General features: G+C 47.1%; 1 protein-coding gene across 3 annotated transcripts in view; it reads right to left on the bottom strand.

Moving 5' to 3' along the window:
• PRICKLE2 (prickle planar cell polarity protein 2) overlaps nucleotides 1-17761 on the bottom strand; it is a 104716-nt gene that overhangs the window by 49559 nt on the left and 37396 nt on the right. Inside the window, exon 1 of one of the 3 annotated variants that reach the window (XM_051788791.1) lies at nucleotides 7974-8122. The exons of the other annotated variants lie outside the window; for them this stretch is intronic. The gene's annotated coding sequence lies outside the window, so the exon portion shown is untranslated. Of the gene's footprint in view, nucleotides 1-7973; nucleotides 8123-17761 lie in introns of those variants that run through there. 3 annotated transcript variants of the gene reach the window in all.

The following is a 17761-nucleotide window of genomic DNA, read 5'->3' as shown; positions in this document are numbered from 1 at the left end:
TGGTTTTAACTGCTTGGAAGCTATTAAAAGGAAAATATTTAACATCAAAACTTCTCTGTTATAATCTAATTCGTCAAAAGCATTCTCACTGAAAGGAATCACTAGAGAACAGCCTGTGCCTCACCATCCTTAATGGGAATGGGCTGTCAGTCATACTCCAGTCCCATTCCTCCATGCCGTGTCAAGCCTTGTACATCAAACCCAATATACAAATCGCCAGCTCCATCAAGATCATTAGAGCCGCTCAGCCCGTCAGGGAAAGGTCAGCGCGTCGCTGGCTGATGGCTGCCTGCTCCAAACACAGCATCAATCACAGCCCTCATCAAAGGCGGCCACGCCGGCGGGAACGTGCAGCTGGAAACCTGCATCCCTTTCTCCTGTAACCTGTCATCCTCTAAACCTGCTTCTCTCGTCGTAAAACACGGTCAGGCTTTTATCTTATCGTCATCTACGGGGAGATGCAACTATACAGTCGGCTCTAGGAACAGGGGGGATCAGGACCTGCAGGGAGGGATTAAGATCGTATCAGGAGAGGGCTGGCCAGAAGCGTGGCCCCTGACTCCAGCACGGGCTCCCTCCTCTGCAGAGTCCCAGACTGTCCCTATTCCCTGGGATGGGTCCAATGCAGGCAGTATCACAGGAGCATCCCTCCTCACTGTGCCAGACTCAGACCCACACGCCTGATAACAGTCCTAGGCAAGGGTCAAAGCCATCCTGTAAGGATGTTTGCTTCCATCATAGCCACACCAAGGCATGACTCGCAGATGTCCCCAGCCAGGGGACTTTCCGGGTGCCCCACACTTGCAGACAAACTAGAATCACTGTGCTAGGCTACTGCTCCCTTCCACCAACCAGAGCCTCAGCCATGGCACTGCCAGCTTGTACAACTCCACAAGGGCATTCTGCCCACAGCTCAAGCACCACAGGGGGTGGACAAACCCAACTGTTGGCAATTAACAGGCATTACTGAATGCTATGGCTCCCACCAGCCACTGCTCAGTAAATGTGCTAAAAACACAGGCCATTTCTTCCTCTTTTTTTCCCTGCCATGCTGTGCTGCATGCAGCATTATCTTCAAAGGGTGAAGCAAATATGTTTGCTAAACATAAGCAGACTAAATACATCAGCCTTTTTTAGAAGCAATTATTGCTGCTAGAGACTTAGTGAGTCTCATTGTTTCGTGGCTCAGGAAGAATTTTGCCGGCTGCTTTGGAGTGGGCTGTCCTCCAAAGCAAGCGCCCTGTGACAGGGTGTAACCCCTCTCCAGGGAAATAAAAACCAGGTGGGCATCCAAAGGAGCCATGCTTTCTTTCTGCTGAGCATTTAACTCATAGTGTCTCCTTACAACAAAAGAACAGCAGGTTGGGGGTCAGCTTGGCTGCTGATAGCGGGTGGCACCAAAGGCAGGTCAGCCAGGCTCCTGCAGCAGAGAGGTGAGGAAAGCAGTGGATGGGTTAAAGCTGGGAACCTTCCAGTGACATGCCCAGACTGGAGGGGATTGCTTTGACCAGTAGTTAGACTGGTTACACGGGTACAGAGCAAAAAACAAAATACAGAGGAAAAAAGGCAACAACATAAGTGCTGGGAATTGTCCTCTTCCCTCCATCCCAAACAAGTTGGGATGCTCCAGATTAGGGTGGTTCACCTGGCCGAGAGCTTTAGAAATGTGGAGTTGCAGAGTCAGGGCAACATCTCCCCTTGGCCTTAATTCAGGGCAAGCAGCTCAACCCCAACAATTCCTTCTCTGTACAAGCTGCGATCATTCCCCTGAGGGAATGCACAGTGGGAGCGCAGTCCGGGCTCCTTGTGGTACTAAGCACTTCAGACGCATCTCAAAAAGATGAGCAACCATGGATTGCCAACCCGACAGATGGGGGAAGGAGAAGGGAAGCTCACGGTACCGGAGAGACTATTGTAATTAGTGTAATAAGCAGCAATCGCAGCTCAACAGCTGCCTTCCCCTCCCTGAGCGCCTGCTGCACACACCAGCACAAACCATGGCCAAGGATTTGACACTTGCTGTACTCTGGACATCTCTGCCGTGACTAAAGTTTTGACTTTGGTAGTTTTCATTCCACGTAAGACACAGAGCAGAGCACTTATCTGCTTTCCCAGCCTCCACCTCCACCTGAGCAAGCAGCACCATGTGCTTACAGAACGGACATGAAATTGGGTTTAGTTTTGATGTCAACTATGATTTTGCATGTGACTTTGAACAAAACCTTGTCTCCTCCACGCTGAGGCAAACCTGCCATACTCAACTTTCTGAAGCCTCAGAGATGAGCCGTTCTACAGAAAATGGCAACACATGACAAAAATCATTTATGGGGGGCATATACAACCATCCTCCTCGGATGGGTATGTGTCCAATGTTGTTCTCTGAAGCATCTCTAAGCTAACTTCCCTTGAAACACAACAACAAAGTCGGCAGTGAGCATACAGCACAGAAAAATTGTATGCAGCTATAACTGTGTTCCTCCACCACCCTCACCCCTAGACACCAGTTTTACAGGCTGGATCAACATCCCCAGTCAGCACAGGGGTTGCAAAGCTGCTGATGTGACAGGCTACAGGACCTAAACTGCAAAAATATGCTGTGGCTTAGATCCAGACTAATTCTGAATCATTTCTGGTGCTCACACTCCAGGAGGGAATGCTCTTCTCGCTTCCTTCCTGCTATCCCTCAGTTTAACAGAGGTGGTCAAGGGAAGAAGTCAGATCCTCAAGGTATCTGCATATTTTGGCAGTAGTTAAGGATTCAGTTCCCAGTGATTTTTACTGGGTGTTGGACACTCAGAAAGTGTCTGCTGTGAAGATGTTTGGAGGTGCGAGCTCCAAGCTCTTCAAGCAAGTGACTGTTTCCTGCAGTGCTTAAGAAAATGCGAGTATGAAGACAACAAATAAGGACAAGCTTGGAGAGCAGTAAATGTTTATGTCGAGGAAACTTAACTCCTCACGAAAGAAAGAAGCCCAGGCTGGGTGGAGAGCTCAGGAGTAACTGCAAACAGGCGGCTGAATGTTTCCTGAACGACCAGTTAGGCAGCCGAAAAGTCAGCGGCAAGTTAACCAAAGCAATCTACTGGAGTGCTACAAGGCATCGCTTCATGCAAAGTGAAAAACAAGACAGACCAGAGGCTGAGGCGCAGTGAGAAGCCCTCTGTGCTGCACGCCTGGCACAAACCACACCCGATGTAGTGACTGCCATGGGGATCAGCCGCCTCCTTTCTCATGCAAAGGATGGGGGAAACATATCAGAGAGCAAAGAGCACGGTACAGTCAAACCTTTCACTTGCTGCTCTGCTGTGTGGTGCCAGTGGAAATTAATGGGGGTTTCAAGTACATAAATGGATTGCAGAGACATCCGCAGCGAGTCTATTAGCTAATTAGTCAAGATTAGCATTTATTTTATCCAACAGGCACTCAGGTAAAGGAGGAAGCTCTCTCTCTGTACATGTCCCTTTTATACACTTGTCAAGAAATAGGACAAAGCAGTCTCCTGGTGACAGTAATACCAAGAAGAACTTAGTCTCCCCCAAGGGAAATGCCCATGGGCACAGCCTGAGCTGGGCATGTCACTTGCTGTGGCTGGACAGGGCCAGCATCTCAGGCCTTCAGCCCCAAAGCCCATACATGGCAGACCTGTGCAACCAAGCTGCTTTTGGTACGAGCCCGAGACCAGTCTTGGGCTTACGGTACTGGTCTAGAACGAGGTATCCTAAAATATGATACATGAGCCTGTGTCATCTCACAGGAATGTTCAATCCATCAGGCTGCTACTGCTTCAGACCTCCCATTTATGCTGTGGGAAGTCTAACACACCTTACCACAATCCTTTATCTGAGAATGCAATGGTCAGCATATAAACACATTTCAACCATTTAAATACCTTCACTTATAAATTGAAAGTGTTTCTTACATTTGTTACCAAAGTAATTTGATACTTTCTATGCTGTTAATGAAGAAAGCATTAATACCATTTTATAATCAGTTCTAATCTTCCTGGCATCATTTCACGCCCTTGAATAACTCACTCTGTAACTTGGTACCTACAGCTCGTGCTGGAGGAGGCCCCCAGTCCCAGCCGGTTTCCAGAGCCCTGAGAACTCAATCTCTGCTAATCCCAGCCCTTTACAGCAACTCAGACCAGAGCAATCTAAAAAGGAGACACATGAAGTCACTTAGGCTTATCTCTCTAATTGCCTGCCTGTGAACCAGGGGTTCGGTGTCAGCCACTCGCACCCACATCAGACATGGCAGCCAGAAAAATCACACCTGAAATATTTACTGTGAGCATTCTGAGAACTGTACTGAAATCCTGCTTACTGCTGCAACTCCAAATGCAATGCCAGCTACAAGGGACTCATCGGGTAACAAAGCCAGCGTTCATGCCTTTCCCCTGCTGCAGCCCTTTCCAGGTCTGTGGCTGTGTAACACAGACTCCAATTCTCTCGACAACTTTCTTGCACTGCCCAGTGCCAACAGAGGGAAAATGTTAATGAATACCGTCCCATAAATATTTAATGCACATTTTCCTGCAAGTTCTGCTGTGATTAAATAGCCACCTCATTACTCAGGCCCATCTTTTTTTCTTTTTTATCTTTGCACAAAATACCAAGAGTTGGAACTGCACCCATACGATCGAGCTGCTGGAAACATCACTGCATAAACCAACACCAACAGGGCAAAATCCAAACACAGATTTCCAAGGAATGTAAAGAAAGGTCAAACCCTGTCAGAGCAAATATTTCCTCTCAGCTACCTCCTCCCAGGATCAGCAGAGAAAGAAAAGCAGAGGGGTCAAGATAACAATATTCTTTCTTCTTGAGTGCAGTTATTTGTCTGTTTTTATTGTCTTTTTTCATTGCATTTGGAGGTCCTGGCCACAACACGGGTTCACTGCAGGTACTGTCCAGATATGGGCATTCTTGAGTACCACCCTGGGGCTGGCTCTGCTCTGGCACCAACTCCTGAACAGCTGCAACAGGAACTCTGCTGCTTCCCTCCATCTGCAACTTGGAGGATGTCCATGATTTGTCTGAGGTTACACAAGCAATACAGGACAGACGTGGAAGGGAACACAAATCACCCAGAGGCATTGCTACATTGGTGACGCTCACCCCTGGTGTGCAAAGCACAGCTGACCACAAGATCCACCACAGCTGCATTTGCAATGTCATGACAATCATTCAGGCCTCGTGATATGGAAATACTAGGACATTGTTTTCTGGGCCACTAGAATTGATGTATTTGAGTCCTTCCCACCAACCCTCAGCTATTTTGCAAACCAAACTGAGAGCTGCAATCCCCCTGGGATACCCCAGAGCACAAGAATAACGCTGAGCACTGAGAGTCAGCCAGGGCTGGCAGCACTGGGTTTGGGGTTTGTGCATGCTGCCAAATGTGACACGTGGGATTTCCAGTGCTGCCATCCAAGCACGTCCCGGCTGGAGCGAGCACTGGTGCTGGAGACACGTTTGTGCTGCTGCCTGTGGTTCTGCGTTGCAGGGCGATGCTCTGGGCCATGGGAAACATTTCCTCTGAGAGAGCGAAGCCGTACAGCCCAAATTCATGCCAAAGTGCTAAAAATGTAAGAGACTCGAAGGACTAAAGCTTGCGTACGTCAGAACTTTTGGTAATTCCTCCCAAATACATAATTTTTTGGCACGGGTGCTACAATGTAACTGGAGGGCAAGCATTTAGTTCCATTTTAGCTGGGAGAGTCCCAGCTTCTGTCTCTCCGATTTATATATGGAAGCAGGCTCATTACGCAATACGTGTTTCAGCGAGTTCTGTGCTGGGGAGGGTGTGAAGTCAAGGCTGAGGAGGGGAATATCATTAAGAGTAATAAACAGTACAAAAGAAGGAACAAATAGGCTGGTATGAGGCACGGGCTGCTGCCACGTACATCACAAGGATTCTCCAAAGAGAAACATTTGAGCCTCTTTGAGAATCAGGAAAAAAGGCAGCAAATGATGGGGAATACTGGTGAAGAACTGGTGCCAGCTGGAGAGGCTGCTTTTGAAGTGTTGTGGAGAGACACTGGGTGGTCAACACAGTGCCACGTGCTAATGCATGGGAAATTTAAAGGCCACTGGGGACTGAAAGAAGCATTATCCTGTTCAGAACTGCCCCTGAGATACCACCCCAGTCCCAGGTCAGTTGATACATGTGAAGAGAGCTTTCAGAAGACCACTGCAACTTACTTTGTTTGCATAACACTGATGCTAGGAAAAAACAAACATCTATATTCTCTCATTTCAAATTCACTGCTGCCAGGAGAGCCAGCCCACAGGAAGCATCAACACCCATCTCTGGGAGTCAGAGACACAGATGCCAGCATATTTCCACCGCCAGCCACCACCAGAACCCTGACGCAGCAGCATTGGGGAAGCCAGCTCACCTGAGCTCCCTTACTGACTTACAATGACAGCTGCCTTCTGGAGAGGAAAAAAAAACCTTTTAGAAGAGAAAAAACAGGAACTTTTTTCCCCCCTCCTCTGGATGAACAAACAGACTCATTTAAGGTATAAGCAGATGAAGTAGCTAATTAAGGAAATAACCAATAACTTAATCAAGATCATTAGAGGAAGCAGCATGTTGCTGCCATTATTTAAATGGTAGCAGAGCAAAAACATTCTCGTGCAACTGGAGCCTTCAAAACCTACAGACAGCCCGATCCATGCGGGGGGAGCTTCCCATGTCACCCCACTGCTGGTGCCAAAGCCACTGAGGAAAACACTCAAATCTCCTGGTAATTTCCCACAGACTGAACATTTAATCATCCCCAGCCGCCACTGCAAAAATCCCAAGTGAATGATCTGCATGTTCAGAGAAATTCATTGTAAGCAGCACGGTCTTCTGCCCTGGGATGCAGCCCCTCCCTGTTTTTGGCAGTGGGGAGAACAACCCCATTGCAGAAATAAAGTCAAATATTTTGGGTCATAATAATTTTGGTTTAGGTATCTTGTGCCGACTGTGCTCCTCAGCCAGCTGCCCCCAGGGGATGGACTCTGGAATCTCTCTACCCCCCCCCAAGGCGTGTTTGCACACCACTGCCACGTCTCTCTCTCTAATTACTTCACCAGTTGCACAGATAAAACATCTGCTGGAAGAGGGAAGGAATCCTAAAGCACACAAATAATTTGCACTGCCTAAACAAAGGCAAACAGAGGATGCTGTTAAACCCCCCTGCACAGCGAACAGCCCCAGGAGCTCTGCCCAGAGCAGACATCCACAGACTGTGAGCTCCTCTGCCTCTCCAGCAGGAATAAACCCTTGTTTCCAACCACAACCATGGTTTGTTACTAACACAGCCTCCTTCTGTTTAATTCCTAAATTATCCTAAAGCAGTTGAATTCAGCAAGTTGATTAAGTACTTAAAAGACTTTGTTTCCTTCAAAAGAAGCCTTTGTTTTGCCTGAAAGAAAATTGGACTTTTTCTCCTGAATTCATGCTAACAAAGGCATAAGAAATCCAACATCTCAAAGTTAAAAATACCCCTTTATCCTGCATTTAACACAGCTGCCAAAGGTACAAAATTCACATTTTGTCATTCCACACAAATCCTTGCAACAGCTGAGAAGACACACAGCACGTTTGGAAACCCGGAGCTGAAGATAAGCTCCAGCCTCCCGCAGGGTTTTACTCTTCAGGGGTTTTTCGATAGAGTGAAAAAGCAGGAGCAGCTCAGGGGCTGGTGACAGAAGTCATGTTTGCATCAAGGAAAAGTTCTCCTGTGTCCAGATATTAGCAGAAGATACAGCACATGCCTGCTACTGGGGGAATGGCGGGGCTGTGCCTGGCCCCCGGCAGCCCCTGCCTGCCCCTGGGCTCTGCCTGCACCGAGAACCAGCGCTTGCAAAGGCAGGCAGCAATCAAGGCTGAAAAAGAAAATCATTTCCTAATGCAAACATTTGTACAGCATTAAAGCGGCTTATACTTTCAGATGCTATAAATCGGGCGCGATTACTTACCCCGGCTAAACAGGCATTCACACGCTGGAAAACCCCCCTGTCACGGGCGAGGGCAGAGGGAAGGACGGGCAGGACGCAGCGTGGGGCATCCTCCGGGGATGGCAGCGCCCGGGCGGGCAGTGCAGTGCCTGCCTTGCGCCCCGGCAGCGGCTGCGGTCATCTGGGGAGGGCAGGTCCCCGCCGGCTGCCCCGGCTGCCGGAGCGACGCCCACCGCAGTTTTAGCTTATTGGTGAAAATCTTAAGCCCTGATCCAATCCTGTCCCTTTACCCAAATGTAGCTCTTTGCAGAGCCAACATCCCTTCCAATTTTGACTAGTGGTATGAAAGCAAAGTTACCTTGCCAGTATATAAATCACATGAAGAGAAGCAATAACAAAAAAAACCCACAAACCTCTCACAATTTGCTTCGCTCTTTCTCCCCCAAAAAAGTTTCTTATCTACCTACTTGGAGAATACCACAGCTGTGTGAGAGCGCTGAAGAAAGCAGGCAACTCTCTGCCTATATCACCGGATCAAAAGTCAGTAAGGTAAATATCAGGATGCCAATAAAACCAGTATGTGTCAGAACGCCTGCTGGTACCGCTGTCACATCTGGGGCAGGACTGTAACACGTATGGAGGAGGTTTGCAGAAACAGTCAGCACATGGTTCCTAAAGTTATACTGAATTTCCCAAAGGTAACTACTGAATCATAAAGCGCTGCTGGCAAACAGCCTGGCCGGCCAAAACACATGGTTTGCTTTCTTTTTTCAGCCTGGTGCAGACATTGACTGTAGGACACGTCTTCCTCTGTACACACAAATCTAGATGCGTGGCCACGATGCTCACTCCTGACACTCAGGCTACACTGGGTCTGCTGGCAGTGGGTCAGAAAGCAAAGGGCTACACCACGGGCAGCTGCCTGCTGCAGGCAGCAACCTGGAATCCTGCCTTCATCCGCAAACAACGGACAGTCAGGGATAAAAGCCTCTCGTGCAACAGCACATTCCTGCACTCGGTTACAGATGTGCAACCCTGGAGCAGCTCCAGGGCGTGGGCTGGCGTCTGGGTGAGCTCTGAATGCACACACACAGCTACCCCGAGTGAGGGGGGAGCCAGTGGTCTGCGCTCCAGGTGTCCCGGCGCACAGGCAGCAGGATCCAGATGTGGGCAAACTGCCCCAGCCCTCGCACAGGCTAGCAATTCAATGAGGTCTATTCATGGAGGAGTGAGCAGGGCTTCAAGGGACACAGAGGAAGCGCTTTTGAGGAGTATTCCCATTGTAAGCTCAAGAACCCCCTTTGCATTCTAGCCCCCTCCACTGCTGCAAGCTTTAAATATAGAAATAATCAAAACATACATTAGAAGAAGAATTTAGACCTTGGCAGTGTTGATCTAAGAACCATCCCACTTGGGAGCGGGGCTCGAAGAGCGCAGGCAGCCTCAGGGAGGGCTGAGCCTGGCTCTCCAGGAACAAAAGCAGCTTACAAACCAGGTTTGCCACGTGAGAGCCTAATTAGAGACCGAAGCCCACACAGCAAACAGACAGACTACAGAGGAAATTGGAGTCTAATTTACATGGAGAACGATTACTTACTGCAACCAATTAGTGTCAAGCTGACTGACAGAATATCCAAAATACATTCTCCCCACCCTCCTCTGCATGTCTGAGCTTTCCTTGCTGCGCTATTTAACCTGGGTAGTTCAGTAGGTGAGCAGTAGCACCTCATCACTAGACATGGGACAGAAAACAGAGACCACCTGAGCTTCCCCACAACAAACACAGAGCTAGAGCCACCCACATGCCCCCCAGTGCCAACCTCAGCCTCAGCCGAGCCAGGGATAGCAACAGAAGAGAGCAGTGCAATGTACTTTCTTTCCTGGTCTTAAATCCTTAAATGACATCCTGAAGGTCACAAAATTAATTATTTAAGAGAGGTGCTCCCCCATTCCTGAACATGTATTCTGCATAGGGGTTTTCACACTCTCATTTGCAATCATGTGATAGAGCTTCAGGTAAAGGTTGTGTCCCTGTTTCCTTTCCAACGTGCTCAGGCTGTGGATTTCGGGTCCCAACTCACGTTGCTGGCCTCTGCCACAGGAAAGCACCATCCACAGCACTGCTGCTGCTACTCGGGACACTCAGCTCCTGCTCATCTGCTCATGAAACAGCCCTTTCTTTGCAGACCAGTCCCCCCTCTCTGGTCATGCTGTTCCCCATGCACTGGCAGGACCATTGCTGCTCAGTGGGGAAATGGAGAATCCCACTGCTGCTGGAGAGAGCCAACGTGGACAGAAAAACTCCTCCTTGGCTGCCACAGCCCAATGGTGCCCAAGGTCCCACCAGTGCCTGTGCTGGGGAAGGACATCACCTTTGTTCAGGGCTTCTCTCTCCAGGTGCCCTCGAAGAAGACAACTTTATGTTTTCCAAAGTACAAGCCTGCTGATAGTTCTGCAGAAAACCTGCCCCTCCTCCCTATCAATTAGTCCCCAAACTGGTAAAAAGACTTTTAAAAACTCCTGAAATGCACACATGGAACCGACCAAATGCTATTTTCCTTCCTTTTACTGTTACAGAAGAAACCATTCTATCATCATGAGCAACACGCTCATTATTAACAGGACTAACTGCTGTCCTTTCCTCCACACCGTGGATATGTGCATTTGGAATGCACAGTGACAACAGCATTTCAATGCAATTTGCTGTGCTATTCTTCATAAATTCTTAAGGACAGTCTGTCTGGGCAGCATCTCTGACTATTCATCAGACAGCTCTTGTGTACATATGCTCAGGCACGCAGGGACCACATTTTGGATATTTAAGACCAGGCAATCAGCCCTTCCTTTGAAAAGCACCAGTATAAAGCATATTTAAAGACTTTATGGGTCTTCTGTATGGATGAGATAAGCTATTCTTTTAGTCTCTGCAGGCTACATGGATATATGGCATTTTAAAGGAAACTTACTCTAAAAAGAAAACTCAAAGGAAATGCTTGGTAGAGTATCTAGTAGCTGTTTGATAATATCTGGAGACAGCCAGGACCTCAGGTAGGGTAAAGCATCAGCAGGGATCCTTTGAATTTCAGCTCACTTCAAGTCATAAGTGCTAAAACAACTTACACCACAGGAGCACCATCAAGAGAGGTAATGCAGGACATCTCACCTGGGTCTTCTTTGGGTACAGACAAAACACCAGAAAGGCTGCAACTCCTAGTGGCTCTGGTCTCCCTCTTGGTTAAATTAAAAGTCTGCATTAATTACCAAGTGGATGCAATGAAAATGCATGTGTGCTCATGCTCAGAATTAGGCTGTTAATCTGGTGTTTGTGCTCCTGGAGTTTATCTCCTCCACACCTCCCTTCTCCCCTGGGAACTGACTCGCTGCCACTTTATCTGCAGCTGCTCCAAGGACAACACACACTGCTTGGTTTTTAAATTCCCCTCCAATGCTATGCCCCGAACCAGCTCTTCAGAGAGGGAGCCTCCACCAGCTGTAATTCCCATTAATTCCTCTTACGATTAACAGGTCAGCTCACTCCACCCCGATGACAGTGGGCTTCAGAAGTCCAACTCTATCAAAATTATCTATGCATGAAAGACAATCATTATAGGAGCAAGTGCCTCGCTGAGACTTTTATCAGCTGTGCACTTGCTGCTCGCTGTTGTGCCGCTAATGGCTTTACAGAGAGTGGGGAAAGCTTCAGCCTCATCTCTCTGTGGTGGCTCCAGGCACAGGAACCTCTCTGCACTGGGAGAGATGTTGATTATAAAGCTGTAGAGGCAATCACTCCTGGAGAGGGGCAAGGGCAGGCAGGAGCACAGGGAAATTAGAGAAACCTTCTTCTGAGTGTATCCCATTAGGGCTGGCGGCAATTACGTGTGCTGATGAAGGAGGTGGGCTTCCCAGAACCCCCTCTGAAATTACCAGGAGGGGAGGGGAGGGAAGGTGAGAAAAAGAAGGAAAAGAGCAGAGAAACAGAAGCAGCAAAATAACCCTCAACAACGGCAGCAGACATCCCCCAGGTGGCTGGGAGTGGGGCACAGGGGAGCAGCGTCCTCCCTGCAGGCATCCCTGTGCTGGTGGTCACTCAGAGGAGACCCACAGAGATAAAAGGCAGTAAGACCAGTCGAAAAATGCTTGTAAAAATGCTAATGGTCTTAGGTCCTTTTAAACGACCTCCAGCACTGCTAAATCACTTCTTTTATTTGCTTTCTGGTGGGATTTGCTTAGGTTTGAGCTCTCCATGTTTACGCTGATATGCTGCATGTCCTGGTGTGCACGTCAATGCCAGCCTGGACCCGTGAGCCAACCCACGATGTAGCCACCACTGCCAACCTCTACAGACCATTCCTCCCTTCACCCTTCCACTTTTTTCACTGGTTGCACAGGAAGAAATGAAGAAACCAACTTAACAACATCTTCCTTTCAATATGCACTATTGGGAGCTATTGTAATAATAAAAACCAGAAGGAAAGGCAAGAACTTTCATTGCAAGCACTGTGCAGCCTTGCAGTCCTGACCCCGAAACTCCTGACAAGGTGACACATTATTAAGAAATATCCATATTAATCCCAACTGTAAAGCTCTACATTCAGCCAATTAAACTGCCTGAGTGGCTGAGTGCTCCTGGAGACCTTTGTACTCTCTCCTTTTTTTCTTTTTTTTTTTTTTTAATGCCCTCTTAGGAAAAGGAATGGCTTCTGCAGAGATGAGCCACCCAGCTCCTTCCAGCCTCGCCTTGTGTGTATAAAATGTTTTTGGCTGCTTTCAAACACTGCACATTAATCTGCGCGATAGAGCCTGTCTCCTTCAGCGTTCGATGATTTCTCTTCGAGGCGGGTAAGACAGAGCTGTTCCACTTGGCATCACATCGCCTCCCTGCCCCCTTCCCAGCCTTTTATTTTTTGTTTTTTTCTTTTGTATTGCCAGAATAGCTTACAGGCCACCACCCCTAGCATATGTGAACATGGAGAAGAATATATTGCTATAGGAGCCCACAGAGGTATGAGAGAGCCCAGATGCTCCGAAACAGAACTGGAAGATTATAGTTTTAATGCTTCAAATTATGAAAAATACCATCACTCCCCTCCTGCAGCTTAGGACACATCACATCTTTCTCCCTCAACCAGTTCTTTGCTTGTCACTGAACCTGGAGTGACAGAAACTGTTTCTTGAATTAAGAGCTGCTGGAAACAAAACCCCAGAGAGGTCTTTGGGTGGTGATGACTGGGATTTGTTCTCGAGCAATGTGAGCTCCACTGTCCCACCCTGATGAGCTCCTGCACCAATAAATCAGAGCATCTCCCCCACGCAAAGGGCTGTCTGGTACAAAGCCAAGTATTTTTACTAACACCACTCCCAGGACATGCATTTTCATGCCTGTCTGCCCAAAATTTACACAAGTGAGGATGCCTGTTGCTCAGGCCACTACCAGCCAGGCACCTCTCGCTGGCTGCTTGCACGTGTGACCCCTGCCATGTCCAAAGCACATGCTGAACTACCCACAGGCCACCAGAGCCCAGACTGGTGAATCATGACGTTTCCTCAAGTCTTCATTAAATATGAAAACGTTCAGTAGTTGCAGTCAACAGGCTTCCCCAGAGCAGACACTGAAGCTGCAGCCTTGTCTGCTGGGAAGTGTAACCCCGGCTGTAGCCCACACTTTGTTGCTGGACCAAGTGGTTCCTTGCCACAAGCTATGGTGGACATTTCCCTTCTTCACCTCGGGCATTGTGCTCCATGGAAACACCCAGAGTTTGAGGAATGGAACAGGAGCCGATCAGAGAGGGACCACAGCCCTCCTCCACTCCTGATGGCAGCAACTGCTTGATCACACCCAGGTTAACCATGAGGATGAGCTTCCCAGGAGGGAGGATGGATGTGAAGGATAAAAGCTGTCTCAGAACGTATGAGCATCCTAAACCCTAACAGTTGCTGGAAATCCAGCAGCCTCAGGCTTCTGCAGCACATCTCACATTTTGGAAGCTGCAATGGAAACACCATGCACTTTCCCTTATTTCCAAGCATCCCTAAATCCTTGGCTCCTGGCAATTCTACGGTAATTAAACACACAGTTCTCAACACTGAAATCCCATAAAAACAAAAATCCATATGGGGAGTGTCCCTATAAACCAGCCGATACCTGCCAGCAGCTGTAATCTTGGTGCCATCAGATCTGCACAATAAATGAGTTCATTTTACTGGGGCAAGATTTTTCTACAACTAAAATGGAAACAAAAATTGGCTTGTGAAGATGAACGATGCCTGTGAAAGTTTTTTTCTGCACTTGATTAAATACAGCACACAACAAACCCATTTTTTCCTCCTTGAACAATAAACTCAATAGTCTAAAATTAAGCCCAGCAGGGTAAGCAAGATTTGTATAGATTTTGAAAGATACTGTGATTTGTTTTTGGAAAACCTGACCGCAATGTATACACTCTTTGCAAAATCACTGAAGTACCTCTGGCACTGAACATAAACACAGGGAAAGCTAAAAATCATGTCATGTTTTTATCTTGATACAGCCTACACCACAAAGTACAGCCGTGGTTTGCCGTTTCATGATAAACCAACTCTTTGCTTTTGATGATTTTAGTGTGTAACCATGGACGTGAATGTACATGAGTATCATAAAAAGCAAACAGTACGAAAAAGCCCAATCACAGAAGCACACCAACCTGAACCCCACACTTCCCAAGCAAAGGGTATTTGTAGATATCAGAATTACCATTTCTCTTCAAGACAAGTGATCCCTTTCATGAAAATATAAGAAGCTCTAAAGAAATTCTGGTTGATCATTATTAAATGAATAGGCCTCACACATTTTTTTTTCCCAAGAAAATGACTGAAGCTTGGCTTTAGCATAATCCTGAAGATTATTTACATCTTCTGTATTTTTTTCCACTGCTGCTGAATAATCACAGCTCCTTAGGAAACCACTGCCAGAGAAACATAAGTCTTCTTTTTTTCCCCCCTCCTTTCCTCTCTCTTTTACCTGTTTTTATACATTCTTTCTTGCACAGGAACAGTGAGGAGGCAAACAGGCATGAGAGAAATCCCTGGGGAGTGGCTGGGAAGGGGCAGTGTGCACATTCTCAATCCTTCTCCTCAGTCCCCAGCTTCCAGATATATGATGAAGGGGAGCTTGGGTTGCCTTTCAAACATTTCTCTTTTTTTCAACAGAAAAATCTAAGAGAGGAAAAAATTTTGACTCCTCAGAAGGCAGTGGGAGAAGAAAGGGCTCCAAAACACTGCAGTTTCCTTGAGTATTGGGATGCTTTGGGGAGGGATTCTTACAGGGATGCTTCCAGACAAGCGCTTCAATCTCTGCCTCAGCATCCTTATTGTTTCCAGTCACACAACCTCCCTCCCTCTTCTGCTTCTGCCCTATGCACTAAAACGGCTGTGCTCGGGGAATGAAAACAATTAAATACTCTTAAACAGGCAGGGCTGCAACTGGCATGGTAATGAGGTCATTATGCGCCTAAACGTGCTTTCTAAAAATAAATTACATCCAGGTATAGAGATCTCCTGGCTGCACTGTGCCCAGGGAATTGTCTTAATGCAAAATCTCTAACAGCCTGGTTTGGTTTTGCTGTTTCAAAGCAAACCTGTCCCCATCAGGACAACAAGAAGGGCTTGGCTGATGTGCAGCATCCCAAATTTCAGCTCCTCTCAGGTCAAAGGGAAGCCAAGAGACCTGGTGCTCTGAACAGCCAAATGCTGCATTATAGCCAAGGGTCACTTCTCAATGCACCAGGGCACAGACAAGCTCAGGGATCTCTGCTCCACAACCAGCTGCCATCACAGGTCAGGACCAACATCTCATCCTGCTCATGTGACCTGCTCCCTGTCACCATTGTGGGGACAGACATTGCCAAGGTCTTGCCTGGGAGGGATCCCATCTGGCAAGCAGCCTTGGTTAGAATTACACAGCAGCCTGGGCTGCAGAAGGCTCATTTGCAGTAATTAGAAGCATGATGTGGGCACATGGGAGACTTCAAAGGACACCGGTAGCCTCGATGGCACAAGTCTCTTTTTTTAGTGGTCAAGCAGCAAAAACTCCCCTGTGCCCTTGAGCTTCTCTTAATAAACCAAAATTATACAGAACTCTTTTTTTTTGGAGGTAACCAGACAGGTCACTGCAAAACCCACTCCAGGGAAAGTTAAAGGTCAAAATTTTTATTTTAACATGTACAATTCCCAGAATCATAGAATCATTTAGGTTGGAAAAGTCCTCTAAGATTATTGAGCCTAACCATTAATTAGCACTGCCAAGTCCACCACTAAACCATGTCCCCAAGTGCCACAAAAGACACGTCCACGTGTGTTCATATCCACACATATGTTCCCTGCTCCAACACACACAGCCATATGGGCTGCTTTGCTTCCACCAGTCTCCCAAACTGAATACAAACAAGGCTTCATGTATATTGGAATCTGTAGGAAGCTTAACATTTACTTGGCTTTTGTGTAAACACTTACGTGAATTACACAAGTTTCAGCCAAGAGTCTCGGCACCCTGCCGTGCCGAGCCAGATAATTCATTACAATTAAAAGCAGAAAGAGAGGCAATCAAGCTCATCCAACACTGGGCTGGTATGGATTTGCTCTTCCAAATGGTTTCCAATTTGTCTTCGCAGCAGCTCAGCCTCTCTGGAGGAAACCTCGCTGGCATTTGCCTGGTGCTCCATGGGGATTCTGCTCCTGCACCCAGGGTCAAACTGTGTACAGGACGGACCCAGGACACTTAAATGTCCCAGCCTCAGCTGCCCCACACCATATCAAAGCAGGATGTTTTGGCCTCTGCCTTTGCACCATCAGAGTGAGGCCTGTTCTCACTGAAAATCACCATGCAGGCAAGGTGAGAGCTGCCCTGGGTGCAGGTTTTATACATACAGAGCACCACATCCCAACAAAAGTACTTTGGTAATAATAACAATAATCAACAAAAAGGCACGTGGATGTGGCACTTGGGAATATGGTTTAGTGCTGGACTTGGCAGTGCTGCGTTAATGGTTGGACTCTGTGATCCCAGAGGTCTATTCCAACCTTTATCATTCTATGATAAAAGAACTCCCCCCATAAGCAAATGCATCACCCCAAACTGCAAGGCAGCATCTATTCCCCAAGCCTCTGCCTTTCTCACTCAGTATTCATAATATGCTAAGCTATTAAAACTATCCTATGGAAAGTGCCACGGCTTACAGTGCTGCAGAGAAGTGGTGTTATCATTTGGTATTTCTTCTTTTGTTATTACAGTGAATCTTCCTACATCTCTGAAAATAATCCAATTATTGCTTACTGCTGCTAAGGTCACTGTTGCTTTGAACAGAGATTTGGGTAATACTCTGATTACTCTTAAGCAAATATTGCTGGGACTTGAGCAGAAATTTCAGAGAGACCGAAAATCCATTTAACTGGAAACCACAGACGGAAAAATATTCACACTCTAGAGGATATAAACAACAAAAAGAAGGTATCATTTCTCTGCCTTATTAGAAAAATATTGGTTTATCTGAAATCAACAGCATAGATATATTCAGCTTTTAAAACAATATATGATTTCTCATATCATATAACCTTCAAAACATGGCAATCATCGATTCTTTATTAAATGATCCCATATGGGTTTCCAAAGGTATTGAACTACTTAAGTGCAATATATGGAAAACAGCAGAAGGTTTGTATCACTTGTGGGAATAAAAGAGCTCCTGGAGAAAAGCAGATATCAAAGATCAATCTGTAATAAGGAAAAGGAAGTTAACATCCCTTACGGCAGCCTTGGAGATAATTTTTCTGCATTG

The sequence above is a fragment of the Manacus candei genome, unplaced genomic scaffold (assembly GCF_025592945.1).
Source record: "Manacus candei isolate 608988 ecotype Guabito, Panama unplaced genomic scaffold, ASM2559294v1 h1tg000025l, whole genome shotgun sequence".
Lineage (NCBI taxonomy): Eukaryota > Metazoa > Chordata > Aves > Passeriformes > Pipridae > Manacus > Manacus candei.
The sequence above is the reverse complement of the archived record's forward strand: the minus strand, read 5'-3'. Positions and strand labels throughout refer to the sequence as shown.